Source organism: Loxodonta africana, chromosome 22 (genome assembly GCF_030014295.1).
Source record: "Loxodonta africana isolate mLoxAfr1 chromosome 22, mLoxAfr1.hap2, whole genome shotgun sequence".
Classification (NCBI taxonomy): Eukaryota; Metazoa; Chordata; class Mammalia; order Proboscidea; family Elephantidae; genus Loxodonta; species Loxodonta africana.
In genome coordinates, this window is record NC_087363.1 from 6,340,632 (window position 1) to 6,357,258 (window position 16,627).

Genomic DNA, 16,627 nt, shown 5'->3' on the forward strand with positions numbered 1-16,627 from the left:
TACCACTTAACAGCAAACACTTGGAAAATGTCATCTGTTGAAATGTAGAGTCACAGAATGGAAAACTGAAAGGACCTTAAAGATCATCAAGTTCAGCCTTCCCCTCTTCTTCCAGAAACTATGAGCTGGAGGACAAAAGGGAGTACTAAGAACAATGACGCATGTCATTCTGGAACCCAAGACTCAGAATTTCAAAAGCCTTACTGCTGTATTCTCTGTCTGTTCTTTCAAAACAGAACAATTTAAAGATGTAGCACAGTTTAAATGTCAGAATATGGCAACTCTAGCAATCTGTGAGGTAAGCTCTTTGATTCCACTTTATTATGGATTATCTTGTTTATTTAAATAGATTGCTTTCTAAAGTAATGTGGAGCGGAAGAAGGGAGAAGCAAATCTCGTTTTCTATAAAACACCTCCCATGAGAACAAACAGAGAAGAGAAGCTTGGAAAGAATGAGAGACTCTGCCTCCTGAAAGAGGCTTAGTGGGCTTGATGACCTTGATGTTCATGCTATAGTTGTTATGGCAACAGGAAAGTGAAATTATGGTTGCTAAGGGACACTGAACTGAAGCAATCTTCGTCGCTTACTGGTCACTCCACTCTGGCACTTGAAAATCTACCCAAAGCAAGGATGAGTCAGCAAAACAAAATTTTAAAAAAAGATGGAGCTAAAATCGGCTTATATTTAGTAGTATTTGTTCTTGAAGAAAAGTCCCAGGGTTTTGAAATAGTTGGGGCAATTGCTTTTAAAGCCTTAAATCAGTTAAATGTGGAAACATCTTCCAAATGCAAGGAAAGCTTGTGTCACCGGTCTGCAAACCTCCCTAGGCACCAGAGCACCGTTTCATTTACAAACAGATGATTTTTGAAACAGATAATATATTCACAGTGTAAATCTTTGCCTCTAGAAAGGTCAACATAATTAGTGAAGAGAACGCTCAGGCTGTACCTGAAAATGACTAATGAATCATTACTGGGAATGTTTTCCCGCACCATCTTGGGAGAACAGTCGTAACATAAATGTCCACTTTTCCAATCTGTCATCCTCGCTCTCCTCACATCTGTAAGAATCCGCACTGTGCACACGACACTTCGTTGACTGCATGGTGCCCGGGAAAACATGTACAACAACTGATGAAGATAGAATCAATTGCCTCTGTGTTTTAGTAATCAGGACAGAGACCACATGCCCAAGTCACACATTATCTCCCCATCTGGCACACAGTAAAAACTCAATATATACTTGTTAACTGTTGGCAGCTTGCACGAAGGCACAGACAACCAGTCTGTGCATGAGCATTTTTGATCATTGGCTGTATACTGAGATATACCAAAAATGGTTCTTGTCCTTTAGCCTTTCCTTCTTACCTCTCTCCCTCCTACCTTTCATTTCTTCTTTCCATCTTCAAGTATTACTTAGCATGTCCTACCTGCCAGGCACTCTGACAGGTGCTGAGGATACAGAAATAAGGGCATGCCCTTAACTTCCAAGGAGCATATTCACAGTGGGACAACGAACTTGTAAACAACTGTGACACAGCATGCTGAGTGTTGTAACGAAGGAATACAAAATGAAATGGGAACAGAGAACTAAGACTGTCAGGGGAGGTAGGTCAGTTTTCAGAGGGGCTTGTTCATGTAGTGTTCTTAACCACAAACATGCATGCACATGTATACCTTTTTCTGTATACATGTGTGGGGTACTTGTTTGTGTACAGTTTTAGCTATTTATGTCAATTAGGTTCCTTGGGAAGTAGGTTCCAAGGATGGAGTTAGAAGTGCAAAATATTTATTGGGAGTAATGCCTATGAAAGATGAAGGAGTAGACAGAGAAGGTTTCAGACCATGAAGTAGGCCTGAGACCTGTGAAAAAAGAGGAGAAAGGAAGGAGAAAGAGCCTCTGGCTGCATCGTAGCTCTGAGAAAGCCACAGTTAACCCAAAGAGAGCTCCAATGTCCAAAGCTGGGAGCTGTATACATGTTGCTGGCTGGGGTCTGCTTGGGGATGGGGTGGCCTTGGTTCGAAAACTGAGGTAGATCCTGAGGCACCCACAGCTGAAGAGGATGGCTAACTTTACTACCTGCAGTAGAGCGTCTCTTAAAGGGAAATCTGAGTGGCACATCCCAACGACTTTAGATGGATTGTCATAATGCATAAATGGAGATGATCATCTGTTACAGATTGAACTGTGTCCCCAAAAAGATATATTGAAGCCCTCACCCCCAGTACCTGTGACTGTCACCTTGTTTGGAAATAGGATCTTTGAAGATATTATCAGCTAACTTAATGTGAAGTCATACTGGAGGAAGGTGGATTCTATCCAATCTGAGTGGTGTCCTTCTAAAAGAGGAGAAGAGACACAAAAAGAGGGAAGACAGTCATACGAAAACAGAGGCAAGCTTGGAGTGATGCTGCAGCTGCAAACCAAAGAATGCCTGAGGCTACCAGAAGCTGGGAGAGACAAGAAAAGGATTTTCCTATAGAGACTTCAGAGGGAGTATGGGGCGCATAGCTGACACGTTGATTTGGACTTCCAGCCTTGATAAATGTGAGATAATACATTTCTATTCTTATAAGCCACCCACTTTGTGTTATTTTGTTACAGCTGACCTAGGAAACTAATACACCGTCATTGAGATGTTTATAGAAGATACACAATTGAGGCAAGGCAGTCATTTTGACATATAATAGCTACCTTTTCGGCTGCCCCTTTTCTGAGAAATGATCCCTCTGCACACACAAAGTGAAACCCTGCAGCCACATTTATTTACATAATTGTACCCCTCATTGACTAGGCTCAGCCAGTCAGATGTTCTCAGTTGGGAATTTGGAATCGGGACATAAGGGTGGTAGTTTGGTATGGTGGCATTGGAACCGGGAAGCAGTGTAAGGAGTCTCAGCAGCTGTGTTTCAATCATGGGTATGAAGATACAGATGAAAGCTGGGTTTGAGAGTGGAAGCAGAATGTGCACACGTGGGGAGGGAAGCAAAAGTGAAAGACAAGGAGACAATGTGGTACCAAAGAACAGAAAAGAATGAGGCAGAAAAAATAGCTGCTTTCTCATTCTCAGTTTCTCAAGAGCCTTGTGATTACGTAAGATACGCCTGCTTCTTTTCTTTAAGACAGCCCTGGTGGTTCAGTGGTTAAGAACTCAGTCAGCAGTGTGAATCCACCAGCCACTCCTTGAAAACCCGGTGGGGCAGTTCTACTCTGTTCTGTAGGGTTTCTATGAGTCGATAATCGACTGGTTGGCAATGGGTTTGGTTTTTTTGGCTTGAGTAGATTTCTATTTCTGTCAGCCAGATGACTTTAAACTTTTGCTGAAATGAGATTAACACTAATCCCATCTGTTTTGATTCATAACCCAGAGTTTTCACCATGGGTCTGAGAGAAAGATAACCTGGTTATGAAGTGACATGGCCCATTTGTGCACTGTAGGAAAAGACACAGGTTCCAAATTCACCAAAACTCAATTTTAGCTCCTTCTCTGCTACTTTTCTGCTGTGAGACTTGGTATAGTCACTTATTCTGGGCTGAAGTTATCACATCCTTAGAACGAGAATTGCTTTTGGCTATGAAAATGCTGTTTCCGTAACATCTAAAATGCAATATGTATTCATGGACTGTAGCGATAACAGAGCTCTGAATGTGGGTCATTTTTTGGATACATTTTAGGGGGAAAGGCAAAGGGATTAGATAGTGTTTTGTAAAAGATGATTTGACTGACATTTGTATTTTGACTTACATGTGATAAACACTAAAAATATTTTAGCAATTGTTTTCAAGCTAAATACATACCTCTTCTTCCTACTATGAGCATGCTCATCGTTTCTCTTAATAGTAAATTTATAAATGTTTCTGAAAATGGCCATGATGTGCCTAGCACTGTGTCAATGAAAAAGGAACCCTATTAAGTGGCTACTCTATCTCTGTGAGTTAGAATTGACTCGACAGCAATGGGGGACAGGTAATAGAAGCTTTTCCAAAAGCCTTATTTCATTTAATCCTCAAAATAATTTTGCAAAGTAGGCCTTCCTCCTTTTAGAGAAATCAAAGGCTCAGAAAGGTTAAATAACTTGTTCAAGGTCAACCAGCAAAGGGGTGCCAAAGTCAGGACTGGGTCCTGGGTCTCTAAATTTTTACCATGCTGGACACCAGAGTATGAGTAGGGTCCTGACCCTCAGGGAGTGCGTATCTAGCCTGGGGCAGAATAGAGGTGGATTGGAGGGTGGGTGTGCTGGACAGAAACAGAACACACCCTTGCAAGAAATACGAGGAGAACAGTACTTGATGCTGTGAACCAAGCTTAGCGTTCCAGCTGTAACTGCTCCAGCAGCTTAGAGAAGGGTCAAAGTCACTTGGCATATTCTCAAAGGACATGATGGAGAAGGTATGAATGAATCTGGATGAGTTATCTAACCTCTCCAAGAGAGGGCTCCCTAACTGTAAGATGAAAATAATAATAGCTGTGATGTTTCCTCATGGTAATTTTGTGAGATCAAATCCATTAAATTATGCTTAAGTACTCTGAACTATTCAAGTGCTTTTCAAATGTGAGGGACTGGTTTTATAAATAAGAATGTTGTTATTGTTGTTCGGTGCTGTGGAGTTGGTGCTGGCCCATAGCAACCCTATGTACAACAGAATGGAACGCTGCCTCGTCCTGCTCCATCCTCATAGTCGTTGAAGCCCCTGTGTCAATCCATCTTGTCAAGGGTCTTCCTCTTTTTCTTTGACCCTCGACTTTACCAAGTATGATGTCCCTCCAGATAACTTGTCCAAAGTGTTTGAGATGAAGTCTTACCATCCTCGCTTCTAAGGAGCATTCTGGCTGTACTTCCTCCAAGACAGATTTGTTCATTCTTCTGGCAGACCATGGTATATTCAATATTCTTCGTCAAAGGCATTAATATTCTTTGGTTTTCCTTATTCATTGTCCAGCTTTCAAATGTTTAAGAATTGATTGAAAATATCATGGCTTGGGTCAGGCACACCTTAGTACTCAAAGTGACATATTTGCTTTTTAACACTTTGAAGAGGTCTTTTGCAGCAGATTTGCTTAACGCAATACATCATTTGATTTCTTGACTGCTGCTTCCAAGGGTGCTGATTATTGATCCAAGTAAAATGAAATCCTTGATAATGTCAATATTTTCTCATCTTATCATGATGTTGCTCATTGGTAGCGTTGTGAGGATTTTTGTTCACAGTGGTTGAGAGATACGGCTGCAAATCAAAAGGTCAGCAGTTCGAATCCACCAGCTGCTCCTTGGAAACTGTATGGGGAAGCTCTACTCTGTCCTATAGTGTCGCTGTGAGTCAGAATAGACTGACGGCAACAGGTTTTGTCTGTTTGCTTTTAGGCTGAGGTATAACCCATACTGAAGGCTATAGTCTTTGATCTTCATCAGTAAGTGCTTCAAGTCCTCTTTGCTTTCAGTGAGCAAGGTTGTGTCATCTGCATATCACAGGTTGTTAGTGAGCCCTCCTCCAATCCTGATTCCTCATTCTTCTTCATATAGTTCAGCTTCTCAGATTATTTGCTCAGCATACAGATTGAATAATTATAGTGAAAAGATAAAACCCTGATGCACACCTTTCCCGATTTTAAACCACGCAGTATCCCCTTGTTCTGTGGACGGGCTGCCTCTTGGTTTATGTACAGGTTTCCCACGAGCACATTTAGTGTTTTGGAATTCCCATCCTTCGTAATCTAATCCCTACTAAAAAAAAAAAAATTTTTTTTTTTTTAATCCCTTACTAGGTAGGATTTATACAGTTAGAGAAAGGGAGAAAGAATTCCAGGAAGGAAGAACAGTATGAAGACAGAAGTAAAATTGCTTCTAGCATCTTGCTCTTTAGATAGATAAGGGAGAGAAGGAAAGGGAGAGAGAGATTTAAATACAGGTATAATAAAAGGAATTAGGTTAGAATTCTGCATCCCACTTTGAAGAGTGGTGTCTGGGGTCTAAAACACCAGCAAGCAGCCATCTAAGATGCATCAATTGATCTCAACCCACGTGGATCAAAGGAGAATGAAGAACACCAAGGACACAAGGTAATTATGAGCCCAAGAGACAGAAAGAGCCACATGAACCAGAGACTACATCATCCTGAGACCAGAAGAACTAGATGGTGCCTGGCTACAACCGATGACTGCCCTGACAGGGAACACAATAGAGAACCCCTGAGGGAGCAGGAGAGCAGTGGGATGCAGACCCCAGATTCTCATAAAAAGACCAAACTTAATGGTCTGACTGAGACTGGAAGGACCCCAGTGGTCATGGCCCCCAGACCTTCTGCTGGCCGAGGACAGGAACCATTCCTGAAGCCAACTCTTCAGACATGGATTGTACTGGACAATGGGTTGGAGAGGGATGCTGGTGAGGAGTGAGCTTCTTGGATCAGGTGGACACTTGAGACTATGTTGGCATCTCCTGCCTGGAGGGGAGATGAGAGGGTGGAGGGGGTTAGAAGCTGGCAAAATGGACATGAAAAGAGAGAGTGGAGGGAGAGAGTGGGCTGTCTCATTAAGGGGGAGAGTAATTGGGAGTATGTAGCAAGGTGTATATAAGTTTTTATGTGAGAGACTGACTTGATTTGTAAACTTTCACTTAAGGCACAATAAAAATTATTAAAAAAAAGGAGTTAGGTTAGAAATAATAGGGGAGGGAGGGCATAAGTGAAATAAGGAAACTAACCTGGCATGATAGGAATTTTTGAAATAGAACTGTAAATTGAAACTCTGTCGGTTTGTAGTACTGTGGTGGCTTGCTGTGTTGCTGTGATACTGGAAGCTTTGCTACTGGTATTTCAAATACCAGCAGGGTCACCCTTGGTGGACAGGTTTCAGCTGAGCTTCCAAACTAAGACAGAGTAGGAAGAAGGACCTGGCAGTGTACTTCTGAAAAAATTGGCCAGTGAAAACCTTATGGATAGCATTGGGACAGTGGATGATATATTGCTGGAAGATGAGTCCCGCAGGTTGGAAACACTCAAAGTACAAAAGCATAACAACCATTGTGAGGATGGTGCAGGACTGGGTAGTGTTTAGCTCTGTTGTGTATAGGGTCGCTATGATTTGAAACTGACTCGACAGCACCTAACAACAACATAAATTGAGAGCTATTTATTTGTCAATGTCTGACCCTAATATGGGAAAGTGTTTGGAAATGCAAGCACTTTTACATTTTATTTGTTTTTTTCATATTCAAGCCCTATCATAATTCGGTCAGATTCTCCTGTAGTTCTTTTTGAGAAACTGAAGAGGGCTGTTCTAGGTTGGAAACAGACCCTGAGACAGACATTTGCCTGTAGGTGTTCCCCTGGGGAGTACCCTTAGGAACAATACCTGTAAGGGAGTGACGGAAGCAGGATTGAACAGAAAGAGAAGTTAAACTGTGGTGTAGTTTCAAGGAGACCTCAGCCAACCCCATAAAGAGCTCTGAGGCTGGGAAAGTCCTTCAGAGATGTCTCAGGTTGGGGGCCAGAGCTTTGTATGCCTGTGTTAACCAGGTCCTGGAAGGAAGCTGTCCTCAGTAGAGGACATAGCCTTGATGAAGGGCAATTCCTGGGGAGGAATTCAGCTTGCAGGCAGCACTCTCAGCAGCTGGGGGAATTCAGCTGTGAGCTGTCACAGAGCAGGCTGCAGCCCAGGACTAGACAAAAAGTATAAAACCAAGTAGTTTACAGCTTACCCAGGAAATGTCGACCAACCTGGACTAAAGTGACAAACCCTCTAGGGTAGAAAACTAGGGCAAAGCTATCTCCTCAGGGCTGAGGGGGGAAATCTCTCAGCTGTTTTTTTCCAAAGAACCAAGGCAAAAGGCCACAAAAAGGAACTCATTTCACCGCACATGCCTACTGTTGTTACTGCCATAAATGAATGCCGTTGCAGGGATGGGTCAATGAGGTGAGCCTACTATGCAAATGAAGGGTCTGTGACCTACTGAAGGGGATTGGTTTGTTTGTGGCCCCCACTGGTAGAGGCCACGCCTTGAAACTGACAAGGAGTTTTGTGTGTGTGTTTTGTATACACACAGACATATGTGTGTATATGTATATGTATATGTATATGTACATGTACATGTATATGTATATGTATATGTACATGTACATGTACATGTATATGTATATGTATATGTATATGTACATGTACATGTACATGTATATGTACATGTACATGTACATGTACATGTATATATATATGTATATATATATGTATATATGGGGCTGGCTGTATGTATATATATATACAGCCAGCCCCACAGAGGTTTTTTCAGACAGAAAGAAGCAGAAAGAGGAGTAGCGGGAAGAAGCAGAAGGAAGAAAGAAGAGAGAAAAAACAGAGAGAGAGAGAGGAGGCAAGGAACTTCCTAAAAGAGCTGTAACAGGGTCTAGGGCTGTAACACTGAAGATGGTGACAGGCCCAGAAGGGGCCCTGCAGCAGAGTCAGTGACGACAGCTGGCAGGGCCAACAGAAGCCTGTCCTGAGGTGGCCCAGAAAAGCCTGTCCTCAGGGGGCCAGAGGAGGCCTGTTCTGAGAGAGAGAAAGTCCAGCATGGCCAAGAGGAGCTGAGGGAGCTGTCCTGCACCGAAGAAGAGAAACTTTGCCTACAGACTTCCTGATCCTGATCCTGAGTTGCAGTCTGTTGATCTCGATCCTGAGTTGTACCCTGTTACTTCCTTAATAAGCCGCTTAACTGTAAGTATGATCTGCGAGTTCTGTGTGGCAACTGCAATGCATTATTGAACCCAGCAGAGAAGCAGAGAGTGCCGTGGGAGGGACGACTGGTGTCAGAACTGGTAAAAAGTTTGGAGTGGAGATACGTCTCACCTCCCCTCATAGGGATCAGCTTTGGGCTGATCCTGGTCACTCTTTCCCCTGAAGCTAGACAGTTTCTGATATCACCCTTACTGCTTTATAGCATGGTTGTCTGTTGAGGTTGTCGCACTAGTAAGTGGCCAAAATATTCCCGAAATCCAGCTTCCCAGTATCCTATGAGTCCTTAACATTTTCCGGTCCTGCTTCTTGAATCTCTGGTTGATTGTATAAGTCTCTGATTTCTTTCCAAGAAACTTCAATTTATCTCCAGATATTGGGAGTTGATTTTGGTTCCTTGGAACCAGGTACTGATAATGTGAATAAAAGGCAAAAGAGAAAGTGGAAAGAGGAGAAATTAAATTCTAAAATAGTGCTTATTATCTATACTAGTATTGGTATGAAGAAGGTATCTTTTCAGCTGGTTACCACAGAGTTAATAATAGGATGGTGATTATCCCCCTTCCCTCGAATTTTGCTTCTTTAACCCCAGAAAAGGTTAAAAGAAAAAAAAAAAAGGTAAGCTTCTGTTTTAAAAATTACATTTAAGCGTAACTACACAAAATTAACAACTTGATGGACTACATTTGGTGGGGAGGCAGCACCCATATTTGCAAAAATGTGTGAGTTTGCAGGAGATGGATCTGATTAAGTCAGTTAGGCTAATCAGCTTAGAAAAAAAGGGAAGCTGATACATATAAAGGCATTCACAGGGCTAAGATGGGGGAATACAGAAGTACAGAAGTTGTTTAAGACTTGGGGACACTTCCGTCAAGACTTCCTTGCATAATCCAGAGGTCAAAGCTAAAGAGTGTGTGTAAATCATAAGATAAAATGGGGATGCCAGTGGCTCTGGGGGAAGATGCCCAGAGGCATCAGCCCCCAGAATTCATTTCAAGAAGTGGAAGAGAAGGGTGAGAGACAGTACGGTAGCTTAAGTATTAGTGACAGCATGTTTGGGGTGTTGAAACCTTTGATGGCTTAATAAATTGTGTAATAATAGTGAGGTGTCTTTAGTGGGGGAATCGACGTTCTCAACCAATCAACTTATATGTAGATAGAGTGCTCCCTTGGTTAGGCCTTTAAAACTCTGTCAGAATGTACTTAGCAAAGCAAGTGGTACTAAATGTGAGGCTAAATTGCTTCGCCTTGTTGACTGGATTGAAGGCAAACAAGCTCAAGTGGGTCCCCTTTTGGAGCATGCCTGCTGATAGAGGAAATGGATCCCAGCAGGAGCAGATCTCCAAGTATTTAATCCCTTATTGCTTCCATGGAAGCATTGATAGGCTTGAGATGGCCAGGGTAAAAACTGGGTTTCTTTCTCTTGGTTTCTTGAAAAAAGCTAAGGAGGAAAATGCGGTAATGTTAGAAAAAGATATCCAGCTTTCTTTTGGGGGAGATAATGTTGCAGTGTAGACAAGTTGGGTTCTTTAACAGGGAAGTGATGCTGTTTGGGTAGGGCGGTCAGAGAATGAATCATTGAGGAGGTCACATTTAGCGTGAGACCAGTAAGACCATAAGGAGCCAGCCATACATCGAGGCTACAGGTGAGGTTACAGGGAGTAGGGAAGAATGTTTCAGGCAAGGGGCACTGCATTGGAAATACTCTGAGGGAGGAAAGAGGTTGGTATCTCTGAGGAACTAAAAGCCACCCGATGTGCCTAGAATTAGTGAGTGGGAAAGGAGTGGGGGGAGTGGGCACCCAGACACGGTTAGAGAGGCAAGAAGGATCTCGTTTTGCTTGGCCAACTGGATCATTACACAAAAGCGATCCAGGGATTTTAAGACAAAGAGTGACATGATCAGATTTCTTTTTATAAAAGACTGCTATGAGTTCTACAAGAATGGATTGGGTGAAAACAAAAATGGAATCTGGTAAGCCAGTATGGAGGCAATTGCAAAAATCTAGAGGAGATGTAATAATGGCTTGGTATACGGTGATGGTGCCAATGGAGGTCAAGGTAGGCTGATGGATTAAGAGTAAATTGAGGAGGAAAAAGAGAGGACTTAGTGATGAATTGGCTAGTGGAGAGGTTTTGGTAGCATGGGATGAATCCAGAATGACAGTCAGGTTTCTGTTTTGAGGTACTGGTGTGTGGCAGAGCCATTTTCTGGCTTGACTTCTAGCTGTTGGCCCAGCTTTACTCTGCAATTTCATTCACTTCCGCTCCTGCTAGTCAAGGTCTCAGTACTGCTCTTCCTCACACTCGTGTTGCTTGGTGTTCAGAGAAAAAGCTGCTCCGCTCCTGAGGGAGTTGTTGCTCTTGTCAATAGAACTGAAAAACGAAGTTCCTTTTCGATTATCAGCACCATATGACTAGCCTCTCTCCCAGCAATGTTGGATTCTCAGATGATTTAGAATCAGCTCTTCCTACTCAGTCCTGTTAATGGATGAATTGCCTGTTGATTATCTCAGACCCAGCTTATCACCCCGAACTGAAGACTCCTTTAGTGCCATTTCAATAACTGCAGTGGTGAGTGTGCACATCGGGATGGCCAAGCACAGCCAGGATTTAATTGATTTAATTTGCATATCCCATTCTGAAAGAATTATATGTTTTATATTCACCCACTGGCAGGACCTGACAACTGCTGCCTCCTTTGTGAATGCAAAATTAGCTTCTCTGAAAATTTCTCCAATTCTGGCTGCCTTGGGATCACTTACAGCTCATGTTTGCTTCATTTTTTCAGTGAAGAGTCTTGACCCTTCTTGGGATATGAATGGGAGTTTGGGGGAAGGATATGAGTATGACTAGGCTCGAGGGCAGATTATCCAATAGGCAAGGTAATCACGGTGCTTACCTTGCTTAACAGGTCCTCTCTCATGAAAAATTTCATCACATCGAAGATTCTGCTTCTAGGTATGGCTGGCATCTGTCTCTCTCCCAACTCCACAGCACCTTCCTACAGAATCAAAGCCTCCTTTCAGATTTATAATCTCCAAAGGGGACAGGTGATCCAGTAAGCAAGGGTTTATTTGTGCTTACTTAGTAATCTGTAGTTACCAATTTCATACGGGTTTCACCATATCTGTGCTTACCTTGCTTACTGGGTAATCTGGCCCTTACTAGACTGCTTAAAAGAGGAGCAAGCATCTCTGAGACCAGCATCATCTTTGAGCCACCTCCAAGGGATCTTTCTGAGACTGTTACAGCTTTGGGAACTGAAGCCAGGCAGATGCTTCTTTGACAGAGAGAATAAGGGGAAAAGGAGTTACTGTATCTTTCCAGGCAAAGGTACATTTCCCGGGAATCTGCCAGGATAGTGGTGAAAGTTTTTGGATTATAGAATGTGTAAAAGGCAAATTGATATAAATCTTATATTTCATGCATGCGTGTGTATATTTAATATGTTGTACATAAAAGTATACACGAACACATATATAGGGAGAAAGGACTGGTCATCTACTTCTGAAAATCAGCCAATGAAAACCATTCGGATCACAGCTGGCCAATCTGCAACAGCTCATGTGGACGGCACAGCACTGAGCAGTGTTTTGTTCCTTTGCACATGGAGTCACCATAAGGCAGGCACTGACATAGATGTTAATTACCAAGCATGCACAAGTACCACTATCAGCTGAGGAGTAGAACGGCCCTACAGGGTTTCCAAGGAGCAGCTTGGGCTTATTCAGACTGCTGACATTTTGGTTAGTAGCCGAGCTCTTAACCACTATGCCGCCAGGGTTCTATAAGCTGAGGAATTATTGGAATATTTTCATAGCACTTGGTAAAAAGCTGCTACCCTGAGCGCCCCTCTTGCTATCCTCTAGATTCCCATGGGAAATTGGTCACTACAGACTAGTGAGTAAACACAAGTAAGCCTGTGCTTACCTTGCTTACTGAGTGATCTGGCCCTGACTAGACTGCTTAAAAGAGGAGCAAGCAACTCTGAGACTAGCATCATCATTGAGCCATCTCAAAGCCCCCCTCCCTCCCTTATGTGGCAGCTGAAATGGCAGCACTTCACCCTTGGAGAGTCCCTCCAGGTCCCTGCCCCAATTCTACAGTCTGCGGCCATTCTGACTGGTCTGTTAACTTTCAAGTTGTTAACTACTTTGAATATCACTTTTGTGTGTGTAGAAAACGTGGTGGTGTAGTTCTTAAGAGCTATGGCTGCTAACCAAAAGGCCGGCAGTTCGAATTCACCAGGCACTCCTTGGAAACTCTATGGGGCAGTTCTACTCTGTCCTATAGGGTTGTTATGAGTTGGAATCTACTTGACGGCAAAGTTTTTGGTTTTCTGCGTGTGTATATGTGTGCACATGTGCAAATGTTTGGAACCTGACCTTACGCTTCATCAGTTCATTCACTCAGCAAAGGTTAACTGAGCGCCTACTGTATGCCAGGCACTGAGCTAATTTTGGTAGGTATGAAGTTGAGTCAGATAGTCCCTGTGATTAAGCTCTTGGCTGTGAACCCAAAGGTTGTTGGTTAGAACCCACCAGCCGCTCTGCGGGAGAAAGATGTGGCAGTCTGCTTTTGTAAAGATCTACAGCCTTGGAAGCCCCATGGGGCAGTTCTACTTTGTCCTATAGGGTCACTTTGAGTAGAAATTTGACTCGATGACAATGGGTTTGGGTTTGGTGCTTAAGGATTTTAGTCTAGGAATGGAGACTAGCTCATAAACATGTAAGTGCAGTGACAGAGGGAACCGTAGGATCCCTGGGCCCCTGATCCAGTCTAGCTGTGGGAGTAGATACGGAGGACATCCTGGAGGAAGTAATTCCTGAGCTGAATCTTACAGGATGAGTGAGACTATCTTTGTGAAGCAGTGGAGGGGTGGCTTCACTGGCAGAAAGTATCCAGAGGGATGGAAGAAGAGGCTGGGGCCTCACTAGGGAAGACGTGGTGTGCTTAATAACCATTATTTTGTCTTCATAGAATCTCTCTGCTAACAGAACACATCTTTATCACTCCCAAACCGATAATTTGAGTGTGGCTGATGCTCGCTTCCTTTACTGGGGATGGGCATGGAATCTAGGTTTGGCTAAGATGTATCCTTTGCCCTCTTGACCCAGTATTTGGTGTAGTGATGGCCACAGAATCCATGTCAGTCAAGTAAGAGTTAGCTCCAAGACATATGATGGAAGTACCGAGGAAAGAAACCCTCTCCCTGTTGGTGCTGCTAAGCAAATCAGTGTCTGGTGGCCAACTTGCTACCATGAAGAAAGCCAGCCAGCATCTAGGCAAATGAATTGGGACAGGACAAAAAAGCAGATTCTTGATGGATATCATCCAAGCATGGGATTCCACTGTGCTGAAGCCCATGTACCCCTTGGCTTTTTCAGTTACCTGAACAATATTACCAGTATTACCTCTTTCTGCTTAAGCCAAATCAAGTTGAGGTCCTGCCATGTGCAAGTGAAAGAGACCTGACCTGTACATCTTATCTACTACAGCAAGCCACTAGGGTTCTTAAGAACCTTAAAAACTAAGAAGTGAGTGGATGTAGAGGACTCCACTAAGAATGCGAAGAAGGAAATATCAGACAAACTGGAGAGAACCCAAAAAGTTGCTTATACGAAGAGCTCCCTGCAAGTTTGTTGAATATAGCTTATTCTCTTAAACAAGGCTGACAGCCAACTCACCTTTGCATACTGAAACCAGGCACACAAATGCACAATTCTATTGATGTCGATCGTGTTGTTGAATATAGCTTATTCTCTTAAATAAGGCTGACAGCCGACTCACTTTTGCATACTGAAACCAGGCACACAAACACACAATTCTATTGATGTCGGTAGTGTTCAGCCTCTATAATCTGGTTCTCACTATTTTATGTGCTTAAGCAAATTCTCCTTTTCATCAAGAGTTCAAAGGGAAACATCAGTGAGCCCTTTTCCCTAACGTCACTTGTTCTGAAGCAGTGGATTTTGATTTAAAGATGTTTTATCATAATGCCCTAAACCTGTCTTAAAACACTGTATGTCCTTTCTCTTTGGCTAACATATAGTTTTTATGGGGACCATCTCATTTTGTCATCTGCACTTTGGATTTCATAGCAAGCAAAATTTGATAACAATCTGATGATATCAGCCATCACAATACTGATCTGTTACTCTAGGCCAAGCTCTTTATATGCAACTGTGCCCTGTAAGAATGGTAACCATTATTAACCTCATTTTAGAAATGAGTAAACTCAGGTTTAAGGAGCCACAGTGGTGCAGTGGTTAAGTGCTCAGCTGCTAACTGAAGGGTCGGTAGTTTGAACCAACAGCCACTCCGTGGGAGAAAGATGTGGCAGTCTGCTTCAGGAAAGATTATAGCCTTGGAAACCCTGTCGGGGCAGGTCTACTCTGTCCTGTAGGGTTGCTATGAGATGGAATCTACTCAACGGCAATGGGTTTGGTTTTTTAAACTGTGGTTTAGAGAAATTGTGAAATGTGCCCAAACTCATACAACTAGTAGGTGACAAAACTGGGTATAGAACTCACTTTATCTCACTTTTGTGGGAATTTATTTTTTCTATTATAGACATCCATATGGAACAACTAGCCCTCAAAGTCCTAGATTTTTATGTTCATATTATACGACTTTTAATTTGCAAGTCCTTTGAGTATGTCTTGTGCTGTGTATATCACTTCCCTGTCAGTAATTTACAGGGCCTCTCATTAACAACAAGTAACAACTCTCTTTTTTCTATGCAACTCTGATGACCAGCTTCCCTAGTGCCCCCTTCACTTGTGAAAAGTTATTACCTTCTATGTATCAGTTTGTGTGATTTCTGAAACATCACAACTAATATTTTATCCTTGGTTGCTTAATAAATACAATCAACATGGCAGCCCTTAGCGTTTCATGGGAACCTCACTCTCTGATTTCTCAGCAGTAATGAATCTGCTTCCCAGAGGAACAGCCTTGAAGGACTGTATTTCTTGTAAAACAGAGTGAAAAATCTTGTCCATAAAGCAAAACCAGAAACTCCAGGGCTTCCCTTAGTGCTCTTTTATGATTTCTCAGCACCCACATTGTTTTAAGCTCTGTGATTGTTATCCTTCAGCATTGTGACAGGAACAAATAATTTCTCAAGTGACTGTTAAGAGATCCAGGCTTAGACCAGATTTGACTCAGGATGAGTATTAAAAGTAGGCGTAAATTCCTCTGCAGGAACATTCCTTGCAAAATGGCAAAGCAAAAAATACAAGAGATAAGAGAGTCGAGGGAGAGAGCGGGCTGTCTCTTTAGAGGGAGAGTAATTGGGAGTGTGTAGCAGGGTATATATGGGTTTTTGTGTGACAGACTGACTTGATTTGTAAACTTTCACCTAAAGCACAATAAAAATTATTTTAAAAAAATACAAAAGATAATAAAATTCCTTATATTTTAAAATTTTAAATTCTTTGTAAAACATGTTTGAATTCAACCTCCTCCTTATTTTTATTTTTATTCATTGAGGGGAAATTGTTTTCACCACAAATAATTCTTTTCTACCTTGCTGTCATGTATCGAATTATGTCCTCCCCAAAATGCATGTATCAACTCAGTTAGGCCGTGATTCCCAGTGTTCTGTGGTGGTCCTCCATTTTGTGATTGTAATTTTATGTTAAAAGTATTAGGGTGGGATTGTAACACCCTTACCAGGTCACATCCCTGATCTAATATAAAGGGAGTTTCCCTACGGTGTGGCCTGAACCACCTTTTATCTCTCAAGAACAGAGCGCGTCCTTTGGCCCTGAGGTTCCAGAGCTTAGATGCTCCCAGACCAAGGGAAGACTGATGATGAGGACCTTCCTCCAGAGCTGACAGAGAGAGAAAGCCTTCACCTTGAGCTGACGCCCTGAATTCAGACCTCCAGCTTACTGG

At 42.6% G+C, this 16,627-nt stretch overlaps 1 long non-coding RNA gene across 1 annotated transcript in view; it reads left to right on the forward strand.

Moving 5' to 3' along the window:
- Positions 1 to 8,203: 8,203 nt before the first annotated feature.
- LOC111750575 (uncharacterized) overlaps positions 8,204 to 16,627 on the forward strand; it is a 107,241-nt gene continuing 98,817 nt past the window's right edge. The window contains exon 1 of the long non-coding RNA XR_010318957.1: positions 8,204 to 8,705. This is a non-coding gene — a long non-coding RNA (uncharacterized LOC111750575). The remainder of the gene's footprint in view (positions 8,706 to 16,627) is intronic.